General features: G+C 46.6%; 1 long non-coding RNA gene across 1 annotated transcript; it reads right to left on the bottom strand.

Moving 5' to 3' along the window:
• Nucleotides 1-14,459: 14,459 nt before the first annotated feature.
• Nucleotides 14,460-16,784, bottom strand: LOC141025529 (uncharacterized). The gene is made up of 2 exons (XR_012187164.1): nucleotides 15,285-16,784; nucleotides 14,460-15,203 (listed from the first exon to the last, which is right to left on the bottom strand). It is a non-coding gene; the product is annotated as an uncharacterized lncRNA (long non-coding RNA).
• Nucleotides 16,785-19,150: the final 2,366 nt, after the last annotated feature.

Genomic DNA, 19,150 nt, shown 5'->3' with positions numbered 1-19,150 from the left:
GTTCTCTGGGATGGGTGCGTCACCTAGCGGTGCTTCTAGGACATAATCTTTCTTGGCAGCTATGAGGATGATCCTCAGGTTCCGAACCCAGTCCGTATAGTTGCTGCCATCATCTTTCAGCTTGGTTTTCTCTAGGAACGCGTTGAAGTTGAGGGCAACATTAGCGTGGGCCATTTGATCTACAAGACATATTGTAAAGATTTTAGACTAAGTTCATGATAATTAAGTTCATCTAATCAAATTATTCAATGAACTCCCACTCAGATAGACATCCCTCTAGTCATCTAAGTGAAACATGATCCGAGTCAACTAGGCCGTGTCCGATCATCACGTGAGACGGACTAGTCAACATCGGTGAACATCTTCATGTTGATCGTATCTTCTATACGACTCATGCTCGACCTTTCTGTCTTCCGTGTTCCGAGGCCATGTCTGTACATGCTAGGCTCGTCAAGTCAACCTAAGTGTATTGCGTGTGTAAATCTGGCTTACACCCGTTGTATTCGAACGTTAGAATCTATCACACCCGATCATCACGTGGTGCTTCGAAACAACGAACCTTCGCAATGGTGCACAGTTAGGGGGAACACTTTCTTGAAATTATTGCGAGGGATCATCTTATTTAAGCAACCGTCGTTCTAAGCAAATAAGATGTAAAACATGATAAACATCACATGCAATCAAATAGTGACATGATATGGCCAATATCATTTTGCTCCTTTGATCTCCATCTTCGGGGCGCCATGATCATCTTCGTCACCGGCATGACACCATGATCTCCATCATCGTGTCTTCATGAAGTTTCACGCCAACGATTACTTCTACTTCTATGGCTAACGTGTTTAGCAATAAAGTAAAGTAATTTACATGGCGTTATTCAATGACACGCAGGTCATACAAAAATAAAGACAACTCATATGGCTCCTGCCGGTTGTCATACTCATCGACATGCAAGTCGTGATTCCTATTACAAGAACATGATCAATCTCATACATCACATATATCATTCACCACATCCTTTTGGCCATATCACATCACACGGCATATGCTGCAAAAACAAGTTAGACGTCCTCTAATTGTTGTTGCAAGTTTTTACGTGGCTGCTATAGGTTTCTTAGCAAGAACGTTTCTTACCTACGCCAAAACCACAACGCGATATGCCAATTTCTATTTACCCTTCATAAGGACCCTTTTCATCGAATCCGTTCCGACTAAAGTGGGAGAGACAGACACCCGCTAGCTGTAGGAGATATGCCCTGGAGGCAATAATAAATGTTATTGATTATCTCCATGTTCATAATTATGTTTATGTTCCATGCTATAACTGCAATGATTCTCGAGTCTGCAATATCCACGAGGCTCGGAGGAAGACTCATATGCACGTGTGGAATAATAAACGGTAAGAAGTATTCCTAGTCTGGCCTCTAAGACTAGCTCAAGTGTTGCATGATGGTTCTGTTTTCCTGATCATGGGCATGTCTATGCCAGCAATTTTGAGGGCACAATGTTAAGAGAACATTTTTGTTGAATCGACCCGGATTGATGTTATGCTAAGAGATTCATTCGTCACAAGTTAATGGTTTATAACACAGAGATAGTTAATGTTTGCATAATTCCTTAGACCATGAGAGTATCGAGTTTCTTCATGCTTGCTTCATGAACTTTGGGGTTTGTTAAACGTCATCCGTAACTGGATGGCTATTACGGCGGCTTACGGGTTCATGGGAAAGTATGTTAAGTAACTTGATAGCTCGAGATTGGGATTTGCTCCTCCGACGATGGAGAGATATACTCGGGCCCACTCGGTGTTACGGTGTCCATCATCGTCTGCCCAGACACTTTGTGATTTGATCACGGGGATGTCGGAACATGAAACGAGAAAAGAGAACAAAACCGGTAACGAGGTAACTTGCATAGTGGACAAAGTGTTGGCCCACGGGGATGCAATAAATCTCACCTCAGGTGTTTGTGATATATCGTGAAGCAACAGGAATAGCTCACCTCAACTGGAGGTTCACTCGAATATTCATTCGTGTGGGTATAGGGGTCAATATGGGTGTCCACGGCTCCGATGTTGATCATTGATCGGAAGGGGTTCCAGGTCATGTCTATACTTCACCGAACCTATAGGGTCACACGCTTAAGGGTCATCTATCTGCTGAATACTAGACAGGGAGTCTGAGAGAAAATCACCGAAAAAGTTTTGGACACCAAAAAGTTTCGGACAGCGGAATCGTACCGCAGAGAGAGGTCACCGGATGAGTTTCGGTGAAACCGAAAAACTTGTTTCGGGGTATGCCATTAAGTCAAAATGGTTTCGGCACATGCGTGATAATTCTTGGAGGGTGCCAGAATCATTCTGGAAACTTTTTGGAATTTTCAGAAATAAAAACCGAAAATGTTTCGGAGCTGCCGGTACCGCTTTGGCTTTTTTTTCGCAGATGAAATTCACTAATCTGAAATTGTTTCAGAACGAATCCAAAATCATTTTAGTGGGTACTGGAATTATTCTAAGACCCACAGAAATATTTTCGGATTTAGTGGACGCAAAAAATTGTCTTCATGAATAGTGAAAACGCATTCTTGTTTGCTTTTCGCAGATGAAAATCACTAAACCGAAATTGCTTCGGAACGCGTTGCAAATTATTTTAGTGGGTACTGGAAATGTTCTGAGCCCACATAAATATTTTCAGTTCGAACGGACGCTGAAAAATGTCGTCATGAATAGTGAAAGTGCTTTTTGCTTGGCTTCTTGGAGAAGCCACCTTGAGGGCCTTTTTGGTATTTCCCCCCTTGGCTTCTTGGAGAAGCCACCCTTGGGCTTGGCCTATAAATAGGGGTGGAGGGGGCTGCCTAAAGGATCATCCCTTCTCACATACAAGTGCCATGCATGATCTGGCTTCTCCCTCCCTCCCAGCGAAATAGTTTCGTAGAGCCGAAAGGCTGTCTGGGTTCCGGTGGGAACTAGTTCTGGACGGCGAAGCCCTGCCGGATAGATGACACCGTATGTGTGCAACTCTGTAGAGAGATCGTAGTTTCGGTCTTAGTTCGTGAGTGCCTCCCGAAGGGCTGTCCGTGTGACCGTCCGAGTTTCGAAGGTCCTCCCGAAGGGCTGTCCGAGTGACCGTTCGAGTTTTGAAGGTCCTCCCGAAGGGCTGTCCGCGACACCGTCCGGGGGGCTGTTCGACCGCCTCCCGGAGGGCTGTCTGAGGAGCAGATGAGGGTATACATCCTCGCGGTTGGGAGGTTGTAAATCCTAGCTGCGGGGATCTGCACCGCCGATCGTCATCGACTCTACTTCCCGCTGCGCTACGAGTCGGTAACGAAAAAGATCAAACCTTGTATGCAGTCTCCATAGTGGTCCTGGGCTGGTGCGTAGGTCGGAATTTTTTTGTTTTCTGCTGCGTTACCCTACAGTGGCATCAAGAGCCGTGCTATGCGTAGATGCAGGTTTCGATCTAGAATACATGGAGATGTATGGGTATTGCATAATATAATTAGGTAGTAGATGAGATCTATTGCTGAAAATTATTTATGCGGGTGACAGATGAAATCTGTTACCCGACGTTCTTGTTGCTTCCCTAGAATTTGCGTTTGCTCAATCTCGAGACAGCATGGTGGAATTTGACAAGGTTCTTGCAATCCGTGATCCTGATTGATCATGGAAGTGCTATCAGTTCTTTGGGTTCTGCCGTAGTCAAAAGAAAGATGAAATTCGCAGATGAAAGGGCATTGCAGATATTATCTGCATGGGGGTCATGCGTATGACGAAGTTTAGTATGGGGCTCGAGATTTAATTATCTCGTGTTTCATACACCCCGAGATGTTAATGTAGCAACTTGAATAATCATACTTGATGATAAAACGTTGGTAGCTGCGGTTTAAGTCAAAACCTTAGAAGCCACGTAAAATAAAATTTTGCATAAACCTATTAGAGGCATCTAACTTGGTTTTGCAGGATGTGCATGTGATGTGGTATAGCAGTGCTCATACTAATTCGATTATGTATGAGATGACTATATGATGTAATTTGATTAACATGACCTGCGTGTCATGATTCGGCATGATGGCTGGAGCCATATGATTGCACTTTAATGACCTGCGTGTCAACCTTGTTGGAATGCATTATTTTGTTAGCTATAGAGATAGCAATATTATCTGGTGCATCAACAAGGTGGTGGCAATCTTCGCGAAGGTGAACACCGACGCGAATGCCGAAGACGAAGAAATGAAATACTTCTCCGTCGGAAAGGGCTATACCATATCATGCTATTATGAATTGCCTGAGATGTTTATCCCTTATGATGCACCCTTCTTGATTGCGCGGTAGTCGCTTTTATTAGGGTGATCTCTCACTTAAAATATCAAGTAGTTAGTGTTCTCCCAAGTGTAGCACCGTCACGGCACCTATCTTTTCGGGGTGCGCCATGGATGCATGGGTACGAACGATTAGAGAAGTGTGAGGCGGGTGAGGTCAGACCTCGCAGCAAGATCACTTGGTTGTCTTGACATTCATGGCAGGATCGTCCTGAGCTTGGAACACACGCATCGAAAGATGAGCAAGAGTCACATAGAGATGTGATCGGCAAGTTGGCCTACCGATTAAAATTCCCGTTATGAGATGATGATTCTATGGCGATGAATTGAAGTCTGGATCTTGTATCACTCAAAATTAATTGTGAGAGATATTGATTTGAGTGGGAGCGCACTGTTGAATTAACATGTTTAATTCTCAGTGCAATTAATTATGAACATTGTCTAAGTGTTTCTTGCATAATAGTTGTAGAATAATGGCTCGCATTTCCACCTTCCCTATTAAAATTGAATAGCTGTTAAATATCTGGTTAAAACTTTGCGATTGGTAACGTAATATGAGGATTGTCCTCAAAAGTGCCGAGAAGGACTTTGTCCTATTGCATGCTTTCCGTATCCTCCCGCTAATGCTATGGATCATGTGACTCTCGTCCTTCGATCCAAAAGCTAGAATTCTGTTATGGTCAAGTGGAATATGTTTGCTTCCATGAAACCCAAACATCGAAAGTTGGGATAGTTATATGATATTCATGGAACTGAAAATTATTTTCAGATACAAACAAAGCAATGTTTGTTTGCAAGTATTATTAAAAGTGTTTACTATGCATTTGACTGTTGGGAAAGGGATGTAGAAGAACGTCTGTCATATAATGAAAGGTGAATAAAACAACAACTTAAAAAGAAAGGAAGTGTCCAAAGGGTGTTAGTATGACTTACACGCCTAGGAAGTCCGGGGCTAATGCCACTCTTAAGTTGGGTGCTTCTTTTGCGAGTAGGAGAAATACTAAAAGTTAAACTGTTAGAAGTATAAAGGCAGAAAGAAAGATGACTGGAATATCCAGCTCATGTATGACTGTCATACAAGTTTTTGATGTATAGTAGGCTGGTCAAAGATATAGTTCTTGGGAATTATGGTTAAACATGTTAATCACTAATTCTTGGGTATTGTGAGTTAATCACAAAGATACCCGCTCGATTGCATTCTGTTGCGAATCAATGTAAGAGCTACTATGGCCTAAAAAGACTAGCCAGAAATGAGGTTAAGGTATACACAGGGAACATAGTAAATGTTACTATACCTTCCATCGGTGTATTGACGTTTGTATCTATTTTCATAATTCATTTAGAGTTTTACAAACTCTAGCCCATTGCATAAGGTATCTTGCAAGAAGGTTGTTCATAAGAGAACTTTTTATGTTCGATGTTATGAATAACACAAGGGCCATACTTTCATTATGAATGAGATGTATGTTATGAATATTGATAATAATACAATACCTCTTGGTTTACTTTCATAATTCATTTTAGAGTTTCATACACTCTAGCCCATTGCACAATGTTTGTTGCAAAAGAGTTGTTCATAAAAACAACAATTGTTGTTAAGTATTATGAATAACATAAGGGCCATACTTCCATCATCGATGGGACGTATGTTATGAATATTGAGGGTAATATGATACATCCATAACACTGACGCTAAATGTCGCAAGACTAAAAGAATACCACACAAGTGTGGCACTACATTTGGTCACATTGGAGAAACCCGCATGGAAAATTCCATTATGATGGATTTTGAAGTCTTTTTGATTTTGAATCATCTGACACTTGCAACTTTCCTCCGAAAAGTGAAGTGACTAAAATACCGTTCACAGGCCATAAGGAACGAACAACAAACTTATTAGTGATCATACATTTGATGTGTGTAGTCCGATAAGTGTTGTTAATGGTGGATTTATTTATCTTCAGAAATGACTCAAGTAGATATATGGATATTTACTTGATGAGACGTAAGTCTGGATCTTTTGAAATCATTCGAAAGGTTCTCAAAAATGAAGTAGAAGTTATTGTAACAAGAAAATTATGTTTCTGCAATTTGATTGCACAAAGGAATATTTGAGTTACATGTTTAGCGAATGTCTGACGAGTTGTGAAAGGGGTTTCATAACTTGCACCTCCCGGAACACCACTGCAAGTGGAAAGTCCGTGGAGATGTAATCAAACCATTTATGACATGGTAAGGTCAAAGATGACATAAATAAATTTGCCATTATCCCTTTTAAAGTGATGCTTTAGAGACTACGGCTTTTACACTGAAAAGAGTTACATCGGGTCTGTTGAAATGAAGCCATGGTATGGTACGCCCAACCATGTTATACTTTTCTTAATATTTGGAATATGGGGCTTGTGTAAAAGGTTACAAACCTATTCCAAATCAGACAAGTGCTACTTTGTAGGTTATACCAAAATGTTGGGTATTCCTCCCTCACTATACCGAGGCAAATAGTTTTGCCGCGAAACGGTGTGCTTTTAAAGAGAATGGTTCTTTCAAAAAGGTGAGTGGGAGAATAGTGCAACTCGACGAGATAAACAGTATCTACGTCATCAGATCAAAGGAAAGAGACCTTGGAAGTAATTCCAGAGTTTCCTACTGCGACTGATACGGAAGTCTCTACAATAAAATGTATGAACTTCGGTCGAACTTGGAGCTGAACCACGTAGGCAAGGCTCGTGCAAACCTCTCAGGTGCGCAAACGAGATATTGTTGTTAGACAACATTATACCTATGATACACAAGGAAGCGTTGATGGGCCCTGACTCCGGAATTGGCTAAATGCCAATACAAACCGAGTTAGTTTCCATATAAGTGATTCAAGATTAAAACCTTGATACACCTTTCGGAATACTTAGAGTCTAACGAATATTTATGGAACTTAAAACTGATACGGATAAAATGTTTTATCCATAAAGCTCGACTTGTTGAAATAACAAGTTCAAGAGTTGACTACGATGAGGTTGTTTTCATCGTGGCGATGCTTAAAGTCGGTTCGGGTTGAACTAGCAATTAATACATATTTCAATCATGAGATATGAAACATGGATGATAAAAGGATTTCCATCTGATGGAAATGAAAGCTAGGACTTGTATATGATACAGTCCAAAGTAATTTGTCGATCCAGAGGATGCTAGTAGGTATGCAAACTTCAGAGTTCCAGCAATGGACAGAAGAGAGCAAAATGGAGTTGGAATCTTCGTGTTTTGATGAAATGGTCAAAGGGGTTTTGACTTCATCAATGGGTAACGAAGATGCTTGTAATTCAAGAAAGTAAGTGGGAGCGTAATAATATTTCTAAAAACCTTATGTGCTTGGCACATTGGTAATTGGAAATAAATTTCTTGACACAAATTAGGACTTCATTTGAAAATAGTTTTTCGATGAAGTGCTTAGGCTAAATAGCCTCAATATTAGGCATGATGATCTATGGAGATAGATTTACCTAATGGGGCTAAGCAATGAATACATATTGACAAGATGCTAAAACCTTTTAGCATTTAAAACGCCAAGGAGTGATTCTTGCCAAAGTCACATGGAAAGAGTTTTTGCAAGACTCGGTGTCCCAAAACACTGATGAGTAAAATACATGATGCAGATTCCACACACTTTTGTGTTTGGATTAATCATGTATTCCATGGTATGTAAAACAACCAGATATGTCCGATACTCCCAAGGTGTTGCGAGTATGGATACCAAAGTGATCAAATTACTGATCATGGGACAACAGTGAAAGATGTCACAGAGTACTAGAGTAAGTACTGATGACATGGTTTTCTCGCAAGCAGAGATCATGAAGAGTTCGTTGTAAAATGTTACATCGATACAGTCTTCATCTTTTCTCCATGCGATTTTCGATTTAAATTAAGGGTTTTGTGTAACACACAATGTGGTGGCACAGTTAGTTGGAATTTGTTCAAACTAGTTACTGTGGCGAATTCTATAACAAGGGCTAAGTATGTTGACGCTTTAGAAGCGACAAAGAAGATGTTGAATCATATAGTTCATTCATGAACTTAGTATAGTTCCAAGATTGCTTTTGACAATGGGACACTACTGCAGGTAGTTGCTCCATAACTCAGTCTGAGGAATCCAGGTTCGACCTGTGATTCACATACATACAAAGCCAAGTCCACACAAAATATGAATTTTGTGAAAACGTGAAAACGCGAGGACATGCAAAGATACACACGGAACTGAAGTCGTCAGATCCGTTGGACATCAGGCTATACCACAAGCGAAGCATATTTACACCGGTGTGCCACAGGTCTGAAGTGCATTAGCATAAGCTAGATTATTGTCTCTAGTGCAAGTGGGAGTCTGTAGGAGATATGCCCTAGAGGCAATAATAAATGTTATTGATTATCTCCATGTTCATAATTATGTTTATGTTCCATGCTATAACTGCAATGATTCTCGAGTCTGCAATATCCACGAGGCTCGGAGGAAGACTCATATGCACGTGTGGAATAATAAACGGTAAGAAGTATTCCTAGTCTAGCCTCTAAGACTAGCTCAAGTGTTGCATGATGGTTCTGTTTTCCTGATCATGGGCATGTCTATGCCAGCAATTTTGAGGGCACAATGTTAAGAGAACATTTTTGTTGAATCGACCCGGATTGATGTTATGCTAAGAGATTCATTCGTCACAAGTTAATGGTTTATAACACAGAGATAGTTAATGTTTGCATAATTCCTTAGACCATGAGAGTATCGAGTTTCTTCATGCTTGCTTCATGAACTTTGGAGTTTGTTAAACGTCATCCGTAACTGGATGGCTATTACGGCGGCTTACGGGTTCATGGGAAAGTATGTTAAGTAACTTGATAGCTCGAGATTGGGATTTGCTCCTCCGACGATGGAGAGATATACTCGGGCCCACTCGGTGTTACGGTGTCCATCATCGTCTGGCCAGACACTTTGTGATTTGATCACGGGGATGTCGGAACACGAAACGAGAAAAGAGAACAAAACCGGTAACGAGGTAACTTGCATAGTGGACAAAGTGTTGGCCCACGGGGATGCAATAAATCTCACCTCAGGTGTTTGTGATATATCGTGAAGCAACAGGAATAGCTCACCTCAACTGGAGGTTCACTCGAATATTCATTCGTGTGGGTATAGGGGTCAATATGGGTGTCCACGGCTCTGATGTTGATCATTGATCGGAAGGGGTTCCAGGTCATGTCTATACTTCACCGAACCTATAGGGTCACACGCTTAAGGGTCATCTATCTGCTGAATACTAGACAGGGAGTCTGAGAGAAAATCACCGAAAAAGTTTTGGACACCGAAAAGTTTCGGACAGCGGAATCGTACCGCAGAGAGAGGTCACCGGATGAGTTTCGGTGAAACCGAAAAACTTGTTTCGGGGTATGCCATTAAGTCAAAATGGTTTTGGCACATGCGTGATAATTCTTGGAGGGTGCCAGAATCATTCTGGAAACTTTTTGGAATTTTCAGAAATAAAAACCGAAAATGTTTCGGAGCTGCCGGTACCGCTTTGGCTTTTTTTTCGCAGATGAAATTCACTAATCTGAAATTGTTTCAGAACGAATCCAAAATCATTTTAGTGGGTACTGGAATTATTCTAAGACCCACAGAAATATTTTCGGATTTAGTGGACGCGAAAAATTGTCTTCATGAATAGTGAAAACGCATTCTTGTTTGCTTTTCGCAGATGAAAATCACTAAACCGAAATTGTTTCGGAACGCGTTGCAAATTATTTTAGTGGGTATTGGAAATGTTCTGAGCCCACATAAATATTTTTAGTTCGAACGGACGCTGAAAAATGTCGTCATGAATAGTGAAAGTGCTTTTTGCTTGGCTTCTTGGAGAAGCCACCTTGAGGGCCTTTTTGGTATTTCCCCCCTTGGCTTCTTGGAGAAGCCACCCTTGGGCTTGGCCTATAAATAGGGGTGGAGGGGGCTGCCTAAAGGATCATCCCTTCTCACATACAAGTGCCATGCATGATCTGGCTTCTCTCTCCCTCCCAGCGAAATAGTTTCGTAGAGCCGAAAGGCTGTCTGGGTTCCGGTGGGAACTAGTTCTGGACGGCGAAGCCCTGCGGGATAGATGACACCGTATGTGTGCAACTCTGTAGAGAGATCGTAGTTTCGGTCTTAGTTCGTGAGTGCCTCCCGAAGGGCTGTCCGTGTGACCGTCCGAGTTTCGAAGGTCCTCCCGAAGGGCTGTCCGAGTGACCGTTCGAGTTTTGAAGGTCCTCCCGAAGGGCTGTCCGCGACACCGTCCGGGGGGCTGTTCGACCGCCTCCCGGAGGGCTGTCTGAGGAGCAGATGAGGGTATACATCCTCGCGGTTGGGAGGTTGTAAATCCTAGCTGCGGGGATCTGCACCGCCGATCGTCATCGACTCTACTTCCCGCTGCGCTACGAGTCGGTAACGGAAAAGATCAAACCTTGTATGCAGTCTCCATAGTGGTCCTGGGCTGGTGCGTAGGTCGGATTTTTTTTGTTTTCTGCTGCATTACCCTACACTAGCCACCTTATGCAACTAGTGCATGTCAGTCGGTGGAACCTGTCTCACGTAAGCATACGTGTAAGGTCGATCCGGGCCGCTTCATCCCACGATGCCTCCGAAACAAGATAAGACTAGTAGTGGCAAAAAAATGACAACATCTACGCCCACAATAAATTTGTGTTCTACTCGTGCATAGAAACTACGCATAGACCTGGCTCTTGATGCCACTGTTGGGGATTGTAGCAGAAATTTTTAAAATTTTCTACGCATCACCAAGATCAATCTATGGTGTCATCTAGCAACGAGAGAGAGGAGTGCATCTACATACCCTTGTAGATCGCGAGCGGAAGCGTTCAAGTGAACAGGGTTGATGGAGTCGTACTCGTCGTGATCCAAATCACCGATGACCGAGCGCCGAACGGACGGCACCTCCGCGTTCAACACACGTACGGTTGGGGAAGACGTCTCCTCCTTCTTGATCCAGCAAGGGGGAAGGAGAGGTTGATGGATATCCAGCAGCACGACGGCGTGGTGGTGGAAGTAGCGGGGATCTCGGCAGGGCTTCACCAAGCTCAGCGAGAGGGAGAGGTGTCACGGGAGGGAGAGGGAGGCGCCAGGGGCTGTGGTGCGGCTGCCCTCCCTCCCCCCTCTATATATAGGGCCCCTGGGGGGGCGCCGGCCCTGGGAGATCCCATCTCCAAGGGGGGCGGCGGCCAAGGGGGTGGCTTGCCCCCCAAGCCAAGTGGGGCGCCCCCCCCACCCCCAGGGTTTCCAACCCTAGGCGCAGGGGAGGCCCAAGGGGGGCGCACCAGCCCACCAGTGGCTGGTTCCCTTCCCCACTTCATCCCATGGGGCCCTCCGGGATAGGTGGCCCCACCCGGTGGACCCCCGGGACCCTTCCGGTGGTCCCGGTACAATACCGGTGACCCCCGAAACTTTTCCGGTGGCCGAAATTGGACTTCCTATATATAATTCTTCACCTCCGGACCATTCCAGAACTCCTCGTGACGTCCGGGATCTCATCCGGGACTCCGAACAACTTTCGGGTTACCGCATACTAGTATCTCTACAACCCTAGCGTCACCGAACCTTAAGTGTGTAGACCCTACGGGTTCGGGAGACAGGCAGACATGACCGAGACGACTCTCCGGTCAATAACCAACAGCGGGATCTGGATACCCATGTTGGCTCCCACATGTTCCACAATGATCTCATCGGATGAACCACGATGTCGAGGATTCAATCAATCCCGTATACAATTCCCTTTGTCAATTGGTACGTTACTTGCCCGAGATTCGATCGTCGGTATCCCAATACCTTGTTCAATCTCGTTACCGGCAAGTCACTTTACTCGTACCGTAATGCATGATCCCGTGACCAAACACTTGGTCACATTGACCTCATTATGATGATGCATTACCGAGTGGGCCCAGAGATACCTCTCCGTCATACGGAGTGACAAATCCCAGTCTCGATTCATGCCAACCCAACAGACACTTTCGGAGATACCCGTAGTGTACCTTTATAGCCACCCAGTTACGCTGTGACGTTTGGCACACCCAAAGCACTCCTACGGTATCCGGGAGTTGCATAATCTCATGGTCTAAGGAAATGATACTTGACATTTGGAAAAGCTCTAGCAAACGAACTACACGATCTTTGTGCTATGCTTAGGATTGGGTCTTGTCCATCACATCATTCTCCTAATGATGTGATCCCGTTATCAATGACATCCAATGTCCATAGTCAGGCAACCATGACCATCTGTTGATCAACGAGCTAGTCAACTAGAGGCTCACTAGGGACATGTTTGTGGTCTATGTATTCACACATGTATTACGATTTCCGGATAACACAATTATAGCATGAACAATAGACAATTATCATGAACAAGGAAATATAATAATAACCATTTTATTATTGCCTCTAGGGCATATTTCCAACACCTTGTCACCTGTGGTGAGCAGTGGGGTGGGCGTGGTGCCGGCGATCTGGTCGGGTGGCCGGCGGATCTCCGGTGGGCTGGGACCTCGCGTGGCTGCCCTGGTGGCTGGCGGCGTCAGATCTGGCTGCTGGCCATCTTCCCCTGCTCGATGCGCTTCACCCTCGACGGTCCCTGGCTGTGCCGGCGTGCCTGGCCTGCCTCTGGGTTGCGGGTGATTCTGGTGGTCGGGATCCAGATTGGGGGAAACCCCTGGTCGGCTCCAGCCGGCCGCGACGACGACGACGTCCGCGGGCGCCGATTTCTTCATGGAGCCGTCGGTCAAGGTCTGCCCTTCCACCCCCACCACCTTGCTTCTCGGGTGAAAACCTAACTTCGGTGGGCGGCGGCGGCGTCCTTGGCGTCGTGACCTTCTTGAAGGCATCGCCTTGAGGGCAGTGTGGTGGCGGGCTCAGTATGGGGTCGGTGACAGCAGCCGACGGGATCGAGGGACCAGTGGGCGCCCTTTTTGGTGGAGCGGTGCTTCATCCTACACATTGATGACGGCGGATCTCGGCGGCGTGGTGCAGTGGAGACTCGGCGCCCGATGCGCGGTGATGGACTCGCGCAGGTGGAGGCAGTTGTCTGGCGTCATGGTGACGTCGATGGCAGAGTGGCCTGACAAGGTAGAAGCCTCAATATCTGCTCTGAAGACGAACCCGTGGAAAATGGCGGCGACGACACATGGGAGTGCGTCAGACCAGTTTATGCCCCAGACCCGGTATGTGGCTTGGCTGGGGCTTCTGGCTTTTGATGATAGGCTTAGGTGAGTGGTCCGGGTATTTGGCCCAGGTAGCACCCCTTCATTATATGGATAGGAATAGTGGCATATGTTACCAAGATGGCGGATTCAAGCATATTGTTGTAATACTTTGTAAGGTCCTCGAGAATAATCAATAAAGTGGCCGTATGCATCTCCCGGATGCAGAGGCCGGGTCGTCCTCCTTTTCTAAAAAAAAAGTAAAAAACTAGATGAACAGCGGCACCAAGCAACAGGTCAAGCGAGCAAGTCAAGGTTCGCTGGAGATCTCGCCATTGTACCTGGCTGGTACAACTTCCACTCTTGCTGGTACTATAGGATTAAGAAATGGGATGATCGGTATTGCACCCGGGGCCATGATATCAATTCCATTCATCCCGATATCTGGTGCTTCGCTACAAACCTTCTCACTACACGTATAAAGGATAATATGAACATTTGACAACTTTCGTATGCATGATTTTTTTAGGCTAACTTTCGTATGTATGGTGAATCACCGACTGGGATGTAAAAGTCACAAAAAGAATCGACGCGCTGTCAGGATTCGAACTCGCGATCTTAGAGCCTTGAAGGCGTGCAACTATCACTAAAAAAGGAATAGTCTAGCCACTCGACCTACAACTACTTATGATCTGAGGCTAGCGCGGGTGTTTTATTAATACATAGAAGTGACAAAATTGAAACAACGTCTACAAAATTTATGAACATCTTTTAAATATCATAGATTTTATGAACAATTTTCTAAAACAGAACATTTTTCAAAATTCCGAGACAAAATTTGAAAACACGGTCATTTTGTTAAATCCACTAACTTTTTTTAATATGCGAACATATTTTGAAATCCACGAATTCTTTAATAAGCGAATGCTATTCGAATATGTGAACAATCTTTCTTTACCTAATAATAAAGCAGCTAGCGTTTCTGGTCATACATTGTCGGTGCTTTTGCACAAAAGTCATTGTGTTTATCAAAATTCAACCCACAGTCCCTTTTTTGAGTGAATATGAGAAAATGTTTCATCTTTACAAAAAACATCCCTACATTTGTAAGAATTCAATCCGCGATCCACCCTAATCCAAATGCTCGCTTTCCAGCCGCTGCGCCGCTGTGACCTGTCCGCCGCCGCGAGTCCTCTCCGGCCTCCTCCGCCGTAACCTTCTCAATCTGCCTTGTCGTGATTTAGTCCCACCTCGCCCCTCTGCATCTAATTCAATCAATTTATATACGCAGGCGAATTTTGCCGCATCAGAAATAATGAAGCAACGAGGGGAACAGAACGAAGGAATTAATCCCGCAAGAGAGAAGAGGGAGTGAAGGGAACTCCAGACAACCAGAATCGACATGCAACTTTCACGGAGGCCGGACGAGGCAGCGGCTAAACCAAATCTTGGGAGCAGAGGAGGCCGCACGAGGCAGCGGCACGCTGGCGACTGATGCGGAGGCAAGGCTGGCAGGTGGAGATGTGCAGAGGCGAGGCCGGAGGCGTAGTTGGGGGCAAGGCGGGGCATGCAGGGGCGCAACGGTGGGCGCCGGTGTGCAGGTTCCGGTGACTTGACGCGAGCGTGACGGCGGCAGTTCTGGGGCGGTGGCACCATTGTTGTGGTGGATCTGCTTCCTCTTGGAGAGAGAAGAGAGAGGGTGAGGAGAGAGAGAGGAGACCGATGGTTATGGTAGGATGGGAGGGAAAAGTTGGCTCACCGCCGGGGGGGGGCTGGGTCTGCTGCTCTGCCTGCTGCTGCAAATCGAATCCCAGATCCACGCACCACCCCTTGAGCTCCTCCAGGTCGTCCTCCGTCAGGCTCCTGGCACGCCCCACGCCGGAATCCCCGGCGCCTGCTCCAGCGCCGTCCGGGGCCCTGTCTTCCCCGGCGAGCACCACCGGCCGCGCCGTCCGTGGTCATGCCGCCTCCCACTGCGCACCCACACCACACCTCCTCCGCCTCTGACTCCTCTGCCTCGGGCCGCTCTTGACCCGGCGTTGGGTGCGCTGGCGGTTACGGCTTCATCTGCGGCGGGTGGGCGGGGCGTCTGCGGCTACAGGGAGCATATGAGGAGGACAAGGAGGAGGTAGCCACCATCGTCATCGACACGGACTCGTCGAGGTTGGAGTCGGTGCTCCTGCGGCGGTCGTTGAACTTGCTGGGCTGCTCGCTTGCTCGTCACTCGCTCTGCGTCTTCCGCTCTCTCTTTCTTTCTCTGTCGCTTTGCTGGATGGTTCTGGGTGGGAGAGAGTGTGAGCCTTGGCTGTGTGTGCCATGGCGAATTGATCTAATCCAGCAGACTAAAAAGAAATAGGGTCTGTCTAGGACACATCTAAATGCGACATAACTAATGTTCACTTTGTTTGTGGTTTATTTTTTGTTTTTTTCTTGTTGCTGCATTATATATTCATGAGAGTTTAGATGTGACATCCTTAAAAAACATCTAGATTTGAATTAGTCAAACTGAAATATAAATGCGTCTAGCCGGCTAGCCGCCTTGCGCGAGCTACACACGCGTCCACTGGGTCCCATGCACCGCTACCTCATCTATCCTGGTCCAGTCGTTTCATTAAACAGATCCCCATCCACATGTGACATTATCACTCCTTCATAGCACCCGTATCCACACCAAGTGACACATAAGTTTTTTTTTTCTAACAGGGAAAGACCCGGAAGCTGCATTAGATAAAAGCATCTGCAATGTCTGATAAAAAAATGACTCAATGAGACCCCTCATTTTCTTCTTAAACGTCCAAACTAACTGGCGTATGTCAAACCGGAACAAATTTAGGCAATATGAAGGTGACCGAACACGCCAGGGCACCCACTTCTCTCTCTGTCGTGGCAACGACACAAGCGGACGAGACGATGCCTCGCGTTGGCGACGACGTGGATGGAGTAAGCGGCTGGAGCTCGCGCCCGTCATGGATGGAGCTTGATGTGGGCGGACGAGGTGGCTGGAGCTCGCGCCCGTCAAGGATGGAGTTTGTGCATGTCATGGCTACCGAGCCACGCCGGGGCCGGAGCCAGAGCCAGAGCTCGTGCGCTAGAGCTCTCACCCGCATGGGTCGGAGCTCATGCACCCTGGGGACGAAGCACGAGCGTGCCGTGGCGCGTCCCGGCCGAGCCAAAGCTCGGGACCGCTGTGCTCACTGGGGCCAGGGCCAAGGCACGGTGCAGCTTTTGACAGGATTTTTATCCCGTTGCAAAGCATAGGCAGAGCAGCGGCGACGACGGTGATCGGCGCGTGACAAAGAGGAGGCAAGGCGTGGCCATGGCGGCATGAGAAACCAGCGAAAGAGAGAGACGCGCGGGAGCTCGACTTTGAGAGGAAAACGGGGGGAAGACTGTTGGAAATATGCCCTAGAGGCAATAATAAAATGGTTATTATTATATTTCTTTGTTCATGATAATTGTCTACTGTTCATGCTATAATTGTGTTATCCAGAAATCGTAATACATGTGTGAATACATAGACCACAACATGTCCCTAATGAGCCTCTAGTTGACTAGCTCGTTGATCAACAGATAGTCATGGTTTCCTGACTATGGACATTGGATGTCATTGATAACGGGATCACATCATTAGGAGAATGATGTGATGGACAAGACCCAATCCTAAGCATAGCACAAGATTGTGTAGTTCGTTTGCTAGAGCTTTTCCAATGTCAAGTATCATTTCCTTAGACCATGAGATCGTGTAACTCCTAGATGCCGTAGGAGTGCTTTGGGTGTACCAAACGTCACAACGTAACTGGGTGACTATAAAGGTATACTACCGGTATCTCTGAAAGTGTCTGTTGGGTTGACACGGATCGAGACTGGGATTTGTCACTCCGTATGACGGAGAGGTATCTCTGGGCCCACTCCGTAATGCATCATCATAATGAGCTCAATGTGACCAAGTGTTTGGTCACGGGATCATGCATTACGGTACGAGTAAAGTGACTTGCCGGTAACGAGATTGAACAAGGTATTGGGATACCGACGATCGAATCTCGGGCAAGTAACGTACCAATTGACAAAGGGAATTGTATACGGGATTGATTGAATCCTCGACATCGTGGTTCATCCGATGAGATCATTGTGGAACATGTGGGAGCCAACATGGGTATCCAGATCCCGCTGTTGGTTATTGACCGGAGAGTCGTCTCGGTCATGTCTGCCTGTCTCCCGAACCCGTAGGGTCTACACACTTAAGGTTCGGTGACGCTAGGGTTGTAGAGATACTAGTATGCGGTAACCCGAAAGTTGTTCGGAGTCCCGGATGAGATCCCGGACGTCACGAGGAGTTCTGGAATGGTCCGGAGGTGAAGAATTATATATAGGAAGTCCAATTTCGGCCACCGGAAAAGTTTCGGGGGTCACCGGTATTGTACCGGGACCACCGGAAGGGTCCCGGGGGTCCACCGGGTGGGGCCACCCATCCCGGAGGGCCCCATGGGCTGAAGTGGGAGGGTAACCAGCCCCTGGTGGGCTAGTGCGCCCCCCCCCTTGGGCCTCCCCTGCGCCTAGGGTTGGAAACCCGAGGGGTGAGGGCGCCCCCCCACTTGGCTTGGGAGGGGGGGGGAAGCCACCCCCTTGGCCGCCGTCCCCTGGAGATTGGATCTCCCAGGGCCGGCGCCCCCCCAGGGCCCCTATATATAGTGGGGGGAGGGAGGGCAGCCACACCACAGCCCCTGGCGCCTCCCTCTCCCTCCCGTGACACCTCTGCCTCTCGCTGAGCTTGGCGAAGCCCTGCCGAGATCCCCGCTGCTTCCACCACCACGCCGTCGTGCTGCTGGATCTCCATTAACCTCTCCTTCCCCCTTGCTAGATCAAGAAGGAGTAGACGTCGCTGCTCCATACGTGTGTTGAACGCGGAGGTGCCGTCCGTTCGGCGCTCGGTCATCGGTGATTTGGATCACGACGAGTACGACTCCATCAACCCCGTTCACTTGAACGCTTCCGCTCGCGATCTACAAGGGTATGTAGATGCACTCCTCTCCCTCGTTGCTAGATGACTCCATAGATTGATCTTGGTGATGCGTAGAAAATTTTAAATTTCTGCTACGATCCCCAACAGTGGTATCAGAGCTAGGTCTATGCGTAGTTTCTATGCACGAGTAGAACACAAAGCAGTTGTGGGCGTCGATATTGTCAATTTACTTGCCGTTACTAGTCTTATCTTGATTCGGCGGCAACGTGGGATGAAGCGGCCCGGACCGACCTTACACGTACGCTTACGTGAGACAGGTTCCACCGACTGACATGCACTAGTTGCATAAGGTGGCTAGCGGGTGTCTGTCTCTCCCACTTTAGTCGGATCGGATTCGATGAAAAGGGTCCTTATGAAGGGTAAATAGAAATTGGCATATCACGTTGTGGTTTTACGCAGGTAAGAAACGTTCTTGCTAGAAACATATAGAAGCCACGTAAAAACATGCAACAACAATTAGAGGACGTCTAACTTGTTTTTGCAGCATATGCCTTGTGATGTGATATGGCCAAAAGGATGTGATGAATGAAATATATGTGATGTATGAGATTGATCATGTTCTTGTAATAGGAATCACGACTTGCATGTCGATGAGTATGACAACC

This window comes from Aegilops tauschii, chromosome 6 (assembly GCF_002575655.3).
Source record: "Aegilops tauschii subsp. strangulata cultivar AL8/78 chromosome 6, Aet v6.0, whole genome shotgun sequence".
Taxonomy (NCBI): domain Eukaryota; kingdom Viridiplantae; phylum Streptophyta; class Magnoliopsida; order Poales; family Poaceae; genus Aegilops; species Aegilops tauschii.
Note: the sequence above shows the minus strand (reverse complement) of the source record. Positions and strands in the feature narration are given on the sequence as shown.